The sequence below is a fragment of the Heterocephalus glaber genome, unplaced genomic scaffold (genome assembly GCF_053883595.1).
Source record: "Heterocephalus glaber isolate CG9 unplaced genomic scaffold, H.glaber_assembly_v1.0 deba00001689, whole genome shotgun sequence".
Classification (NCBI taxonomy): domain Eukaryota; kingdom Metazoa; phylum Chordata; class Mammalia; order Rodentia; family Bathyergidae; genus Heterocephalus; species Heterocephalus glaber.
In genome coordinates, this window is record NW_028258414.1 from 1,655,917 (window position 1) to 1,671,411 (window position 15,495).

The window sequence follows — 15,495 nt, forward strand, 5'->3', positions numbered from 1 at the left end:
GTAGAAGAACACTTCAGGGAAACAAATAATGAGGGAGTATGACCTGGGGTAGGGAAAGGGAAAGGAGAAGAAAGAAACCCTACCCCTAATAAAATGGTCCAGCTGGCCTGGTCAGCTCCCACCAACTTAGCGTCTTCCTAAAGGTCATCTGATACCCTGGCTTGGGAAGTGTGGCAGAGAAGAAAGGCCTGGATGCTCAGCTTCCCTCCTCCCCTCGGCGAGTCCCCGATGTCACAAGAAGCTTAAGCAACTGAGCTGCCCCAGGCTTCGCCATGCCAGCCTTTATCACACCGTTCTCAGACTCTGGAAGGTGCACTCCAGCAGGTAAGAGCTGGAAACCACAGGGTCCGTGAGAAAACTCATACAGGAAGTGGGAAACACTACAAAAGAAACAAGAAGAATTTTTTAAATACGTTATAAATTAATTACCAAAAAAAGGAAGCACGGGTATAAAGTGGAATAAAAATTCTGTGGATGAAATAGGAAGCGAATTTTTTTAAGATAATGAAAATGAATTCTGAAAAGTATTAGAAAACAATTTTTAAAAGAATATATAGTTTTGCTAAAATAGAAGCGACGAAAAATAAACCTGATAGATTTCATATTGAGAAACAATAAACTGAGAAGGGAACCAAGGGCACTGGGAAGAAAGAGTCAGACTGGCTGGGCAAAAAGCAACCTCAATCACCCACAAAGGTCCGAAGCATAGAGTTTCAACATTGTGAACCGTTCAGTGCTGAATAACTAGCTTCCGTCTTTCACCGTGAAAATACCTTTAGAAAATCGTAAAACAAAATGAGCCAGAGAACACAGCCTGGGCATGAAAAAAACTTGACAGCCACACGTCCATGTCATCAGAGTCCTTTTTGTGCAGTGTTTATCATGCTCCAGGGTTGGGTCCATTTCTGACGTCTGCTAGTATCCTACACAATAGAGAAGAAATTGTCCTAGAGGGAGAGTGTGGTGCTCCCTGGGGAGCATCATCCTGATATTCTTCAGCATGTCCACCAGGTACAAAAGGTCCTTAGAAGCCATGCAAAGAAAAGCAGAAGTAAAGATCAAGAGTCAGTCCCAAGCATCAGCAGCCTTCAGGTCCATCCAGACAGTATTCCAAAAGGACTCTGGATCTTCAGTTTTCCCCTATATGGGGTTTGTCTCTCCCTCTCTCTCTCTCTCTCTCTCTCTCTCTGCTGATGTCTCTCAAAATCTAAACAAACTGAGTTCATGAAGATATGTCTCTGAAGACACGGGCCTCTATGGCCACTCCCTAGAAACACCTTTCTCTCCTCCCTCTTCCTTCTCTTCTTATCTCTTTCAACAGTATTTGCTGAGTGTCTTCTCTCTTAGACATCATGCTTGCTAGGGTCTCCTCAGATATCTCTACTTTCTTCCTTCTCTAGACCAAGTAACTTAGGTCTTTCTGCCTATCTCCAGACTATGATCCACACAGTAAAGCAGGTTCCGGTGCTGACCACCCAGAGACAAAAGCTGCTGCTTCTACTCACTGCATCAAAACAGATTCAACATTTTAAAAGAGAAAATAAGACTGGTAGACAACAGAGCTGGCTAAAACTGACCCAGCTATGTACAGTGAGGGTACCTACTTACACTACTGCCCCGAAATTCTCCTATCTGTGCTGCTGACATCTGTTTTAGGAAAAAATAGTAAAAACACTCAACTGGGCGGCGAAGCCCAGACTTGTCCCTCTGTTGAAGCAATGTGGCCTCAGGGTGAAGCACACATCCATGTCAGTTGTGACATTTTCCCAAATGGGAAGAAACTAAACTTGCCATCAGCATTGCGGTAAAAGGCAATGGGAATTGCTACTGGTAATGGTTAATGTTCATTTCTTCCTGTTCCACTTTCTATAAACAAGGTAATGCCTATACAAGCTCATTACTGTAAACTGAGCACATTTAAATTGGCAGTAAAACTCGAGTATTTACTCTAGTGCACATATAAAGTGCCTCGTCCAATGTTTTGGAAACGTTTCAAGTTTTGAAACCAAGCAGCTGGCAGCTTTACAAGCCAAACCTTACACTTAAATCACTCACTCCGGGAAGTTCCTGGTGTCCCGTGTCAGGTAGTACCACGCAGCAGACAGGCATTCCCCATCACTTGGATTCTTTTGCAATAAATTTGCATTCACGGGGCTCTTATAACGCTTGCAGCACCACAGACTCCAGCGGCTGTTGATTAAATGTATATGTCCTGTGCATTTAATCTGACTTTCATTATGGTCACTTCGTAAAACCGCCACCAGCTGGACAAGCGATGACACATAACAAGAACCTGGAATCCCTGCAAAGTCTCATATTAGGGTTTTTCCCCCCTCCTTCTTTATTAATAGTGACCAGTTTGTGGCCTGGCTCTAAATCAGCACAAGTATTTGACAGCAAATGCTCCTATCTATGGATTATGTATAACCCGCCCTGAAACCAGATGAAAGAGGGGTCACCCGGAAAGGAAGGGTTCGCTTCCACGTAAATCATGTTACAAATTGGACAACACCCGGAGAGTTCATTGTCCAACCTCAACTGTGAAGCCCATTCCCATTTACTATTCCCCTGGAATCGATGTTAATTAAGGCAGACTGAGGCCATAAATCAGCCCAGGAGTTTTACAATGTAATTCAGCATTAAGCATATGTATTTAAATAAAAAGTAACTGATTAACCACTAGAGTTCTTCCAGAAGTTGCTGAGGCAATTTCTTTATAATGGAGACGTGTCACTTTTCATTTTTGTGAAGAAAGGAAATGAAAGAAGTATCTTTTTAAAAGGCTAGTTAAATGACTCAGTGCTGTTTATTAGGAGGAAGGAAGGAGCTAAAAAGAAAAAGGAAAAAGGAGAGGACAAAAGGGGAAGAATTACATATAAAAGGGGAGGCAACTTCCATCTTTGTCCTATCTCCCCCGACGTCATTAATTCTTCCTTTATTCACAATCACTTATTGTGACCTGACTATGTCAGGCACTGTGCTAGGTGCTGGGAGATAAAAAAAGAAATAAGAATCAGCCCCTGCCCTTGAAATATGTGCCCAACACAGTAACAGTTCCAGTAATACGATGCGTAACAACATTCAGAAGTATGTATTAGATATCTACTAGGCATGTACGCATATGCTCCTAAAATAATATATTTTACCTTCTCATTTTATATAATACCAGAGAGGCAATGTGTGTGCCTAAGAAAATCCAACCCGAGCCACCACACCTGCCTGACAGAAGCCAGTGGAACATTCTTCTCTTCAGCGGAGAAAGGGTGAGGGTGCCCCCAAAGGCAGCACCACGCTTGCACCCCAGCTGTGGATAGGACGTTCTTCTTCCAGAGCAATGCCAACAGAGCACCTTGCAAAGGTCCAGCTGGACCCTGCAGAGTGGAACAGCCTGAGGACCTTCAGGGACTGAGTACATAGGTACCTGGATTCCGCACATTCAGAACAGATACAGTTAACATTATTCAGTCACCACCATGTACTGAGAATTTTCACTACTTCCTTTAATTTATATAACAAGTCTGTGGTGATGTAGGCATTTTTCCTTCCAGAGGAATAAATTAAGGTTTACATTTCAAGTCTAGGCTCACACTGCAAATAATTCACGGGTTAAAAAAATGAACCTAGGACTCCTAATGCTAAGTATAGGGCTCTTTCTATTTCTTTCAATGTTACTGGTATTCTTCCTCTTCTCTCCTATGATGTAACCTTAAAGATCCAGGTTCTGTTGGGTCAAAAGCAGGAGGGAAAATATAAGCAGGACATTTACTGGAAAGTCAGAACTGAAGATCAAATTGATCAAGGGAATAATAATAAAAGTTAACATCTGAGTCCTTGTGATGCCCAGCCATGGTTCTAGACACTTTACACAAATTGACTCTTTTGCAGGGGGTGGGGGGGTGGGGTGTTTACAACAGGATCTCACCAAGTAGTCCAATCTGGCCCAAGCTTGCGATCCTCCTGCCTCAGTGCCAACACACCCTGCTCACACACTGACTCCTTTAATCCTCTCAGCTGCATGTGCAGAAGGAGCACTCCTGCCTCCTGTTGTACAGATGAGGGAAGTGAGGCTCTGAGAGGTTAAAGAACTTGCCCACAGGTAGGAATGCATGGAAGCTGGGATTTACAACCTCAAAGGATGGACAGAGGGAATTTCATCAAATTAAAAAGTTTCCACACAGTTAAGGAAGCAATTAATAAAGTGAAGAGACCACCTGTAGAATGGAAGAAAATCTTTGCCAGCTACCATTCCAACAAAGGGTTAATATCCAGAATATATAAAGAACTCAAAAAGTCTCTGCCAAAAACCAAATTGATAAATGGTAAAATAAACAGACACTTCTCAAAAGAACTACAAATACCCAATAAGTACACGAAAAAAATGATTAGCCATCAGAGAAATGCAAATCAAAGCTATACTGAAATTCCATCTAACCCTCAAGAGAATGGCTACCATCAAGAATATAAAAAAACAATCAATGCTGGCAACGATGCTAGGGAATCCTTTACACACTATTGGTATAAATGTAAATTAGTAGAGCCACTGGCAACATCACTGTGGTGATTCCTCAAAAAACCGAAAACTGAGCCACCATTTGGTCCACCTACACCACTGTGTGGTATAATCCTAAAAGAATTAAAGTCAGCGTACTAAAAGGATATCCACATACCCATGTTTACTGAGTTACAACTCACAATAGCAAAGCTATGGCAATAGCCTAGGTCCCTGTCAACTGAAGAATGGATAAAGAAAATGTGGTGTATATACACAATGAAGTACTATTCAGCCATAAAGAAAAATGAAATCATGTCATTAGCAGCGAAGTGAATAGAACTGGAGATCATCATGTTAAGCAAAATAAGACACACTGGAAAGACAAATATTTTTCTCTCATATGTTGAATCAAAAAAGTTGCTCTTTATTTCTGTATTTTGGGTTTCTCATATAAAAGAAACCATGTAGGGGAAAGGAGGGAAGGGAAAGGAGACAGGAAAAATGAATTAAAGAAAGAAACGGAAATAGAGCTTTTGCAAATAGGAAGGACAAGCAACAGTTGGAAGGAACAGGGAAGAATGGGAAGAGTAAGGGACAAAAAAAAGAATTAAGATGTGTTCTGTACATGCACCAACTCCCCATGATAAGTGTAATCATTATGTACTGCAAACGTGTGAATAAAAAATGTTACATTTTTAAATAGATGATATGAAAGGAGACTACTAGAGAAGAGTAAGGGTATAAAGAGGAGAGGATAAGTCTAGGTAAGAGGGATAGTGATGATGAGAGTGGAAATAAAGTATGTTACATGAATGTACCTATTGTATCACTAATACACATTAACTGAAATTTTAAAAAATTGCAACAAACTGGCGCCTTCCCCTCAGTCCTAGACAGTGGCAATTCTAACAGGTAGTGCCTGGGTGCAACTTCCTTCATGCCATGTAACTTCCAAGTGCCTGTCTATACTGTTCCAAAACAAACTGGTTTCTTCCTGCGTAATCTGGTCCCAACCAATCTCTCCAGTCTCATGTCTGAACATTCCTCACCAAGAATCTAAGTCAAAATAGTGTCAACAGAACCATTCATGTCAATATAAATAGAGACCAATGAACTAAGCATTTCTGTGTCTAGGCACAGATGGGAGAGGCCCCTGTCGGGAGAACCAGAGAACAGAGTGCACCATGAAAATGGGCACAGGAAAACTTAAAGCCTGTGGATTTAAGTTCCTCCTTCAGCTTATTCAACTACTCTGACAATAACACCTTTATGGTTTAGAAACTGCCATCCCAGATGGCTTATAAACAACAGAAACTACTCACAGGTGTTGAGGTGAGAAAGTCCTAACCAAGGTATCAGCAGATTCAATGTCTAGTGAGCACCCACTTCCGGCTTCAAAGAGGGAGCCCTCTCACTCTGTCCTCTTGTGGCAGGAGGACCAGCTTCCTTAAGCAGCTTTTATAAGGCACTAAACCCGCTCTGAAGTCTCTGTCTCTCTAAGCACTTCCCAAAGTTCTCATCTCTAATATCGTCACCTGGTATTAGGATTTCAACATACGAACTTGGGGGAGACACAAGCATTTAGACCATGGCACTCGCAACTCCCTCTCGAATTCTATACTAAAACTAGACCAATTTTCAGATACAACATGAACTTTTATGAGTCAGAATAGATAGACATGCTTTTCCCTCCCTTCTTTATCTGCAAAACCATTAAAAATTTAGCCAGGTTTCAAAACTCAGTTCAAATACACCCTCCTAGTAAAGACTTTCCAAGTCCCTGACAGAGCTATCTGCTGATGCTGACCTCCACCTCCCTATCGTACTGACCTATGATATTTTACCTATGTCCCCCACTGCACTGTTTAGTACTAAGAACAAGTGCTAATGTCACTTTGTCATTTTTATTTTTGTAGTTCCAGTGCCTAAAAAAGGCACAGTGGAAATAGTCGTTCAATAAATGTCTCCTACACATTGGTAGTGCGTAAGATGAAAATACTTTTTCCAAGAAAATATGTGTTTTAAATTCCAGGAATCAAAGTTCTTCGAATCTGAGAATCATATTCATCTAATTTCCCAGAGAAGTTGTGCCTTAAGGTTCGGTGAACCCTGTCTCACTTGTATTGTATGCTTCCTATCTTTTTCTGGTCTGAATTGAGGTTAAGTTTTCATCCAGAACATGTTTCCAGATAGACACTGTGGCCACTACAGCAACAGAGTTAATTTCCTAAGAAGAAGGTAGTACCACCTGTATCTTGCTAAAGCCTTTGGGGACAAAGATGGGGTTTTACCTGGGCACTGGGCTACACACTCTCCTGAGCAATCTGTGACCCAGAGGCCAAACTGGATCTGCAGTCTCCTCCTCTGACCATTACTAACTGTGTCATGTGGCCACTTTGCAGTTTGTTATTTAAGCTATCGTGCCTTATGGGTTTATTTATAAGGAGCTATTGCTTTTCAGGTGTGTCTTCTTCTATAGCACAAGGTGAAAGAGGAGGAGTGCTTGTGTTCTTAATCTTTCAAATCTTTCCTACCCCGTGACAGACGTGGATCACTGCTTATGGCCCTTTCTAGCTGAACCTCCGAATACTTCTCAACCCGGCACCTTAGGAATCTACTATCAATTGAACAGAAGATGTCAATTATTAAATCAGCCATTCTTAACTATTCTATTGCTCTACCGCTGAGGTTCTGGATAAAGCACGTATGTGGCCACCAGTGGGCGCTCAAGTAAGAAGGTTTAGGCGTTCTGGGATGCTCGCAGTTTATCTCTCACCTCCTCCAAGTGTGTGTTTCAGCTTCGTAGGCATCCGAACGACAGGACCTCTGTGACTACCGCGGAGCCCACCCTCTGCATTCCCAAATGGCCGCCTCCTCTCCTAATTGTATGTAGCATTTTAACAGGCAACAAATGTACTAGAAGGGCATCACCTGGAAAAGCTAACTTTAGGTGGAAGAGTTCTACACCAAACATTTAGAAATCAATGCAAAGTCTTCAGTGTAACCGCTGGACCCACCCCACCCCACCCCCAAAGAAAAACACCTGGTTTTAGTTTCCTGTCGTGAAACTACTCAGCATGTCAAGATCATATTCTAACAGCCAAGTCTCATTGAAGCACTATTTTAAAATGTACTAATGAATGAGTATATTGTTCTTGGTCTAAATAGGAAAGGCTGCTTTGGTTAGGAAGAGACAGATTCACAGAGCTGGAGGGGGCCTTTGGTACAATCTCTTCTACATATATTTGTCAAAGACATTCAATGACTTGCTCATGGTCATGACTCCCCAATTAACACCAGAATCAGAACTAGAGTCCCCATAACCTTATTCCTACCTGAATGCTTTGTTTACTTGGAAAGCATGCTTTATAGCTGGCCAGAAATGTGAACAATCATCATTACATCTTTTACAAGTTTTTTTTCTTTTAGAAATTATTCAGTACAAAGAATTTTGTTTGAGTCCCTTTTGTTTTCTTCAGCACAATCAACACAGGTAAGGAGAAGAGATTTTTTGTTTCCTTTCTTGAAGGCAAGATGTGCTGGGAAAAGTGTTGATTTTCATTCCTAACATGACAGTGTGGAGAGGAGGTCCTGAAACATTCTCCGCAGTGTCTCGGGTGCAGAAGTAGGAACTCCACCAGAGAACAGACAGCAGCCAAATAGGACATTATTTTTCTTTATTCTTAAAGAGTAGTTTTGTGCTCTCACAACCAAAGGACTACATCTGAGGGCTGAGGAAGGGGGACTCCAAGACCACGCCTTATCCAAATGACTTTCTACCGGGAGGCCTGCTTTGGGATGAGTAGAGGGAGCTAGAAGAGGGAGCAGATTGGCCAACCACAACTGAGTTAGGAGCTGGTTACAATTTCACCGCATTAAAGTGAGTGCTTTTCATACATTCCTTCGCAGAATCTGGCATACAAAGCTAAATAAGAGAGGGGCATCGAATGCCAAGCTCTTTACAAAACGCTCACAGCTGTTTGGCTCACGGTTTCTTCTCCCAGCTAAGGGAATAAAATAAAAATTCATAATGAAACTGTTTGAGAGATCCTCCAGGTAAGCATTAGTACAATTTCCTTCTGTAACTTTTTCATAGCATCCTAGAATCTGGGCACCTGAACAGGAAATGCCATATGCAGCACTTTCCTATAGTTCCTAAATGCTTTTAGGAATTCAAAACATGAGCAATGTTCCACTGCAACAAAGGCTTTCTGCCAAACAAGTGTCCCTTCCCAAATCATAGTCTCCAAGGGACGTGGCCAGATGTGTGAATGGAGAATGGGATTGTGTCACTGGGTTAACACTGGAAAGGTCAGAAAGCCATGTTTTCAGAAGCCAATTCAAGGTCATTGGGCTGGTCTATCCAACAGGATAACATGGTAACAGGTAAGTCTGTTCCCTCCAAGACAAGGGTAGAGTTGCCTAACTTATCCAAGTTTGATGGTTAACATTATGAGGTTAACATTATGTCTTATGTATACAAAACAAAGTCAAGAAAGAGGAATGCACAGACCACTGAGGTGATTGACCTTGAATGTATTCCTTCCTCTAGAAGGGAGCTACTACAGTTGACAAATCTCCACTTATTTATCAGTCTGTCTTTTACTACTTGTTAAATTCTAAGGGAGCCACTTAAACTCACTGAGCTTTGTTTCCACATCCAAGAGGAGGAAGGAGAAGGAAAAGGAGGAGAAGGAGAAGGAGAAGGAGGAGGAGAAGGAGAAGGAGAAGAAACAAGACCTATCTACAGGAGTGTTGTACAATTCAAGAGGTAGCACGTAATGTGGGTAAGGCTCAGCTGGCTGAAGCAGAAGTTTTTCCTTTCCCTAAGTTCCCCGAAGAAAGGTCTCCTGGCTTCCCTTGGTTTCCCCTACATCCTAACATATCTAGTAAGATGCAGTAAAAATGCAAAAGCTATTATAAGCCATGTTCCTGGAGGGGATGGGATAAGGAATACATGCTGTCAACAGGGACCACATTCACCTAACAGTTGATGTAAATTGCTTTATAAACCTAAACAGCTACTTGGATGAAGACTCAGAGCATAAAGTATAGCCATGCAAGTGGCATCATGTGGTCACTCTTGCAGCAGGACAAGTCAGGCTCACACTTTCAGTCCACAGTGAAGTGGCCACGGCTGCATATACTGAGAAGCTGCCACAAATTTTCTAATTTCCAAACCCTGAGGGATTCTCAAAGCCACAGGCATTAATAGGAGTTAGGTGTAAATAACTTCCTGTCAATGAATCTTTAACATAAAGCTGTCGTCTTTTATTTCAGTAATAAAATGTTTTTTTTAAAATAGTAAATGCTTCAAATGATTTATATTAAACCCTGCTGTAGATTGTGCCTTGGAGAGTTAAAGGTTACTCAGCCTGCTACTAAACTGCTTTGGGTTGATCAGAGGAAAGTACCAGGTAGCAAATCGATAGCCAGACCGATCAATTTATATGAAAAACTTCAATTATTTTTAATGAAACATACCAAACAGTAGTTTGATGAGGTGTTACGTGGAAACTATCTTCTTTTACATGATTGCTCCATTGTTTTTTAATGTAATTAAAAGAGATTTATGAAAAGAAAGAAGAGACTGCACTATCATTTATATAAAAATTTTATCACCTCAGTATAGTACTCTGTAAATCTAGTGGCCTTTGAATATTATAACTGAAGGTAATAAGGGTATTTTTACCTTTGAGAAAAATATCCCCACCTTATTTTAATTCTAGGTAAGAGTCTACCTATATAGAGTAAAATAATGAAACAAGTGTTTGTATAATTTTGGGAAGGGGAACGAACTGGCTCTTGCAATATCTGTGTACTGGGTGCACAGTGGTTCTGTGGACTTCTGTTCTATGCTTTGTTTCATGCCATAACACCTGGCTAGAAAGTGAAAAGAGCACCCAAACGGCATTGGTTAGGAAAAACTCCTCCATGATCAACTGCATTTTTCACTTTCAAGCAATGCTTTGATATTATACAAACATAGCCTGTGTTCAAGAGACATAATTTTTACCGGCAAAAAGGTGGCTTTACAAAGCTTGCTTTGCTAAGGAGTACTTTATCAATTCTAATTTTAATCAATTAATTTTAAATAACAGACCTAATCTTGCATGCCCTAAACCCTACTTAGGCTGTATCCTAAGTGGAAAGGCAAAGTCTTTACTAGAAAAGATTGCAGACTAGAATCACAAAAGACTCATCAAAAAGTTAAAAAAGAAAAAGAAATGAAAACTTGAGGCAATATTCTAAAATATCTTTAAAATATCCATCCACGGTGACTGTGCCAGAGGAAGGTGCTGGCCAGACAGCAAGCTCTGCATGTCCTGCACATGATGCCAGCACACAGTGATGACCACCATGTGACACTTGTGGAGAGGAGGAACTCAAGACATCAGCGTTAGGCAGCAAAGATCCATCAGTTTCTCACATCTCCATCTAACTTCAAGGTCTGATCCTAGAAGACAAGGGACACTGATGAGCAGAGACACTCTGTTCTCCAGAGCACAGCTCAGCAGGGCCCGGCTTAGGCGACAGAGCTGGGTCCAACTTCATTGTGGGGGAGCTAAGGGGACCTGGCCCTTTCTCAGAATGAGCCTCCTTGGGACACCCAGTGCTACCTGGATCATTCAGAGTAGGATCCTGGGGAATTCCAGGGACCTAGAATCCAGATTAGGGGCAGGCCAAGTGTTCCACTGGATTCACAATTCCAAGGATTATGACAAGCTGTTCCTACAGCTGATCTAAGCTACCCAATTCACCCAGCCTCTCCTCCTCAACTTCCACGTCTTATTAACAGTAGGGAACAGGGAAAGGGGACATTACTAGAACCTCTGCAGCAAGTCCTAGTCTGCTGTGAGCCACGGCAGCACAAGGTGAATTAACTTATTATACACAAAAGGTAGAAAAAATGAGACTTTGAGAAGAAGCTGAGCTTTGGGTCTGATCAGTGCTGCTCTGGGCGGCAAAGATGAAAGCCCCCAGCTTACTGCACCTTTTATTCAGTACATCGGGAGAAATAAATGTTAACAAATGACTCACAGAGAGTTCTGTACATCGGGATAAACAAAGTGTAACAAATGACTGAGGGACAGCGGAAATCCAAGAACAATGAAGAACTGAGTAGATGAAGATTTTGTTCCTCCCAGGATGTCTTCAGCTGGTGTAATCTTCCCCTGGAGCATCACAGCAGCACAGGATCATTAAGGTCTCAGTTGTGACTGGAGGCCAAAATGGAATTATGTCTTGAAATGCCATAGCTGGCCTGTAGGCAAGAGAACTAGGCCTAATCAAATGATTTTTCCCTAAAATTACGTAGCATTGCTCCCGACAGTTAACACCTGGGTTGACGCTTGTGGAGGTCTTGCTGGCCTTCTGTAATTACGCACGACCCAGGGTGTGGAGGGCCCTGGGATCCAGCTCTGCCTTAGTTCCTCTCACAGGTTCTCAGTGGGTCAAACTCCCACGTGTGTAAAGATGACCAGACAGTGTGACTTCGGGGTGTAGATTAAGCTTCCTGTAGCTCTGTTTTCTCATCTGTAAACTGGGACAGTAAGACCACCTGACCAGGGGCTGGATGAATCAAATAGTACATTCAGTCATTGAAAAGCCTCGCAGAGCAGACTTTTTATTGATTCTGAATCTGAATGTAATCAATCAAGTCAATTTATTAGTGTTTTTTAAAGTGAACCACCCTGTGCTCTGTGTTTGTTTATTGATTCATTGATTCTCAATTGATTCTAATCCCTCTGATGAACAATCAGACCTACCGGGCAAAAGAGAAGATGAGGGAAAGCTGGTGAAGGCCATGCAGCACACAAACTGGTCTCCCCAAATGTCTGAAGCGCCCCTCTTCTACTGCCCTGAAGACTGGCCAAGGTGAGCTGGCTATCTGAGCTGTGGTATGAGAAAGGATCTCTGGGGAGAAAGAGCCCGGGTAGGGCTTGATGCTCTGTCCTACTAGTCTTGAGAAAGCAGAACGTGACATGATTTCATTTTGTCTTCTGCTTGGAAACAAATGTTCCTTTGCCAGTCTTCCCTAGGTTTAACTCGTCTTCGGTCTTTCTCTGGGTATAGCTGTTCGTTTTAGCCGTTCCTCTGCAAATAAAGGATATCAGAAAGGCTGGTGGGCGTGGGTGTTGCGGTGGGAAGAGGGTGAAGTGTTTATTTTCAAAGCCACAGGAGTCCCCATTTGAAAAAGCACCTAGCTTATCTCAGTGTTTTTGTTTGTATGATTTTGAATTAGAAGTTTGGAGCAATTCATTTAAGGGATTAAGCTGTCTTTACAACCGGCCTAGTTGCCCTATTTATTCAATAGTATTGCTAGGGTTGTTCCAGTATAAGGATTTTAAAGTATTCCTTGAGTCTTCTTTCCATTTTAATGCCAAATAATTTTAAGTAAAAATGATGTCTGTTTGCTGATAAAAATGACAAACACTTTGTATAACAGTTCAGGCTTAGCAAATAAAAATACAGCATACCAGATGAATATGAATGTCAAAAGAACAATGAGAAAAACTTCCATGTAAGTATTTCAAATCGCTGAGAAATTATGAGGTATACTTACACCAAAACCTATTTCTTTACCTAAAATTCAAACTTAACTAGACATTTAATATTTTATCTGGAAATCCTACCGTGTTTTCATGGATGTTAAACATCCAAGTAAAAACTAGGACACATTCCATTGGATTCTTGAATTTAAGCTTCCTCTGTACACAGCTGAAGTACTTCACCAGTCAGAATATTACCTCCTCATTTATGAACAGATAAAGCGACACCTCTGGAAATCAAGTGAATTTTAATTTGCAGAGTAAGAACTACTTCTAGACAGTAAAGCCCATTCTATTTACAGAAAATTTTCTCAACACAAAAAGTAAAGTCAAAAGGTGTAACTGACATCTTCCACTGAAACAGAAGTTAAGGTCTTCAACTACTAAGAAGTAAATTTACTAAAAGTAAATATCATCCTTCACTTATGGTCCAAAGCAAACCTACTAAAACCCACAGAGTCTACTTAAGGCTGAAGAGGCTTTGAAACCAATAAATAAATGAGCAATTTTTCTAAAGGAGGTCAAACATTCACTTGTGACAGTAAACAACAACAAAGCTGAATTTTATGTAGCATGTTCATTTTTCATGTATCTGTTGATATAAATAGCTAAATGAAGAGATTCTTATATTTTTGATGAAAAATTTAAAAATTCATCCCTTCACTCAGAGCTTAGGGAATAATTTCAAACATAATTATACCTATTTTGTATGTGATTCAATTCATTCTCTTTGTTTGGGGCCTCTATAAATATGCAGAAAGGTCTATGTGGTACCTCCTCCTATCTTAGGAATTGAAATACAGTATTATTATAGTAGTTCATTCCTAAAGCCCCCTGATTTAATAAAATGTGATGATACACTAATGAGTTTAATTGTGCATAATTTTAAGACTTCATCTTGTTAACTTAAACTCACATCTAATATGTAGAAAGCAAAGGATGTTTTTGTAGCTTTTAAAGCATCTTAATTTTTCTCTTTTCTTTTCTTTCTCCCTCCCTCTTTCTTTCTTTTTTTTTTTCTAAACAGGCACTTTCCCAGAAAAAAAAAACGAAAGGAGACATCAAATGAAAAGTTCAAATTAATAATTACTTGGTCATGAAATCTCCACTTGCCATTTAAACAAAATATTGGAAAACTCTTGCTACGACTTCGAATAAACTTCACGCTAGAGCTAAATCCCTCTAAGAAATACCACTGCAAGCTGCTGCTTGACCCGGAATTCCTCTACAAGAAAAACTAACCGTCACTACATGAGCGGTGTCCATGAGAACTGCCGGGGTGTCAACAGCATTTGCAGTGGCCCCGTGTGGCCTGGCTGCTCTCCCTGGCATGATAAATCACTGGCAGATTCTTACCTTCCTATGTTTGATCTCTGCTCAGCAAGATGTGGTTTTGATGTGAAGAACTCCAGATCTCTTAGGTCAGAGACAAATAGCAGTGTGGCTGACCTGCCAAGTGCTAAGTCTCTATTAGACTGAGCAGAAAGTTGTAAGCTCCTGACACCCTCCATGGCCTCGGAGTCTCCCACCCCTCCCTCCATGGCTGTCCTGAGCCTTGCTTGGCAGAGAGGCTTGGAGAAGAGACAGCAAACCTTTCCATCCTGTCATTATTAACAAGTATTCAAACAAGGTTTCCTAAGACTTCAAAGAGGAATTCTCTTAAGAATCACTGCTCTGATTTCTGGTACTATAAGTTTAGCAAGTGATAAAACATTTGAATATGATTTCTGGTGGGTCTTTCTGACACTGCTAATTGCTCGTTTATAGAAGGGCAATCATTAACAGAGATTTCCATGCACCACTCTTTGGTAATTAGCAGAACATCTAGGGTGAGGGAGGTGGTTCTTTTTTGTGGTTCTGGTGATTGAACTTAAGGAGCACTGAGCTATATCCCTGGCCCTTTTTATTATTTGGTATCTAGGCAGGTCTCATTAAGTTACCCAAGCTCGCCTCAGATTTGCCATTCTCCTGCCTCAGCCTCTTGAGAAGCTGGGACTACAGATGTTCACCACTGAACCCTGCTAGGAAAATACTTTTGAGAAAATTGCTCTGAGTTCAAATAGGGGTCCCAGAAGACCACACTAGGTATGCAACCAAGATCTGTATTGCTTTTTTGTTCTTCATAATCCTAGATTCTGAGCCAGGAGAGGAAAGAATTCTAAAGAGTAGGGTAAAGAAATCTTAATAGCTCTGCTAATCCAATTTTATTTACAAATATGGAGGTTAAAACACTTGCATCAGGGCCGGGGATTTAGCTCCGTGGTTCCGCCGCCTGCCTTGCAAGCGCAAGGACCTGAGTTTGATCCCTGTTACAAAAAAAAAAAAAAAAAAAAAAAATTGCATCTCACTCACCCTCTCATTTCATACATAATAAAACATAAGTCCAGGGAGTTTCGGTGACTTTTCCCAGTGTCCCGTAACATTTTTATTTCCCCATGGCCTAACGTAGAG

General features: G+C 41.1%; 1 protein-coding gene across 2 annotated transcripts in view; it reads right to left on the minus strand.

Annotated features, from left to right (window-relative positions):
• The window catches only part of Aldh1a2 (aldehyde dehydrogenase 1 family member A2), an 88,508-nt gene that overhangs the window by 60,662 nt on the left and 12,351 nt on the right, over nt 1-15,495 (minus strand). Inside the window, exon 1 of one of the 2 annotated variants that reach the window (XM_087199233.1) lies at nt 5,815-5,833. The exons of the other annotated variant lie outside the window; for it this stretch is intronic. The gene's annotated coding sequence lies outside the window, so the exon portion shown is untranslated. Of the gene's footprint in view, nt 1-5,814; nt 5,834-15,495 lie in introns of those variants that run through there. 2 annotated transcript variants of the gene reach the window in all.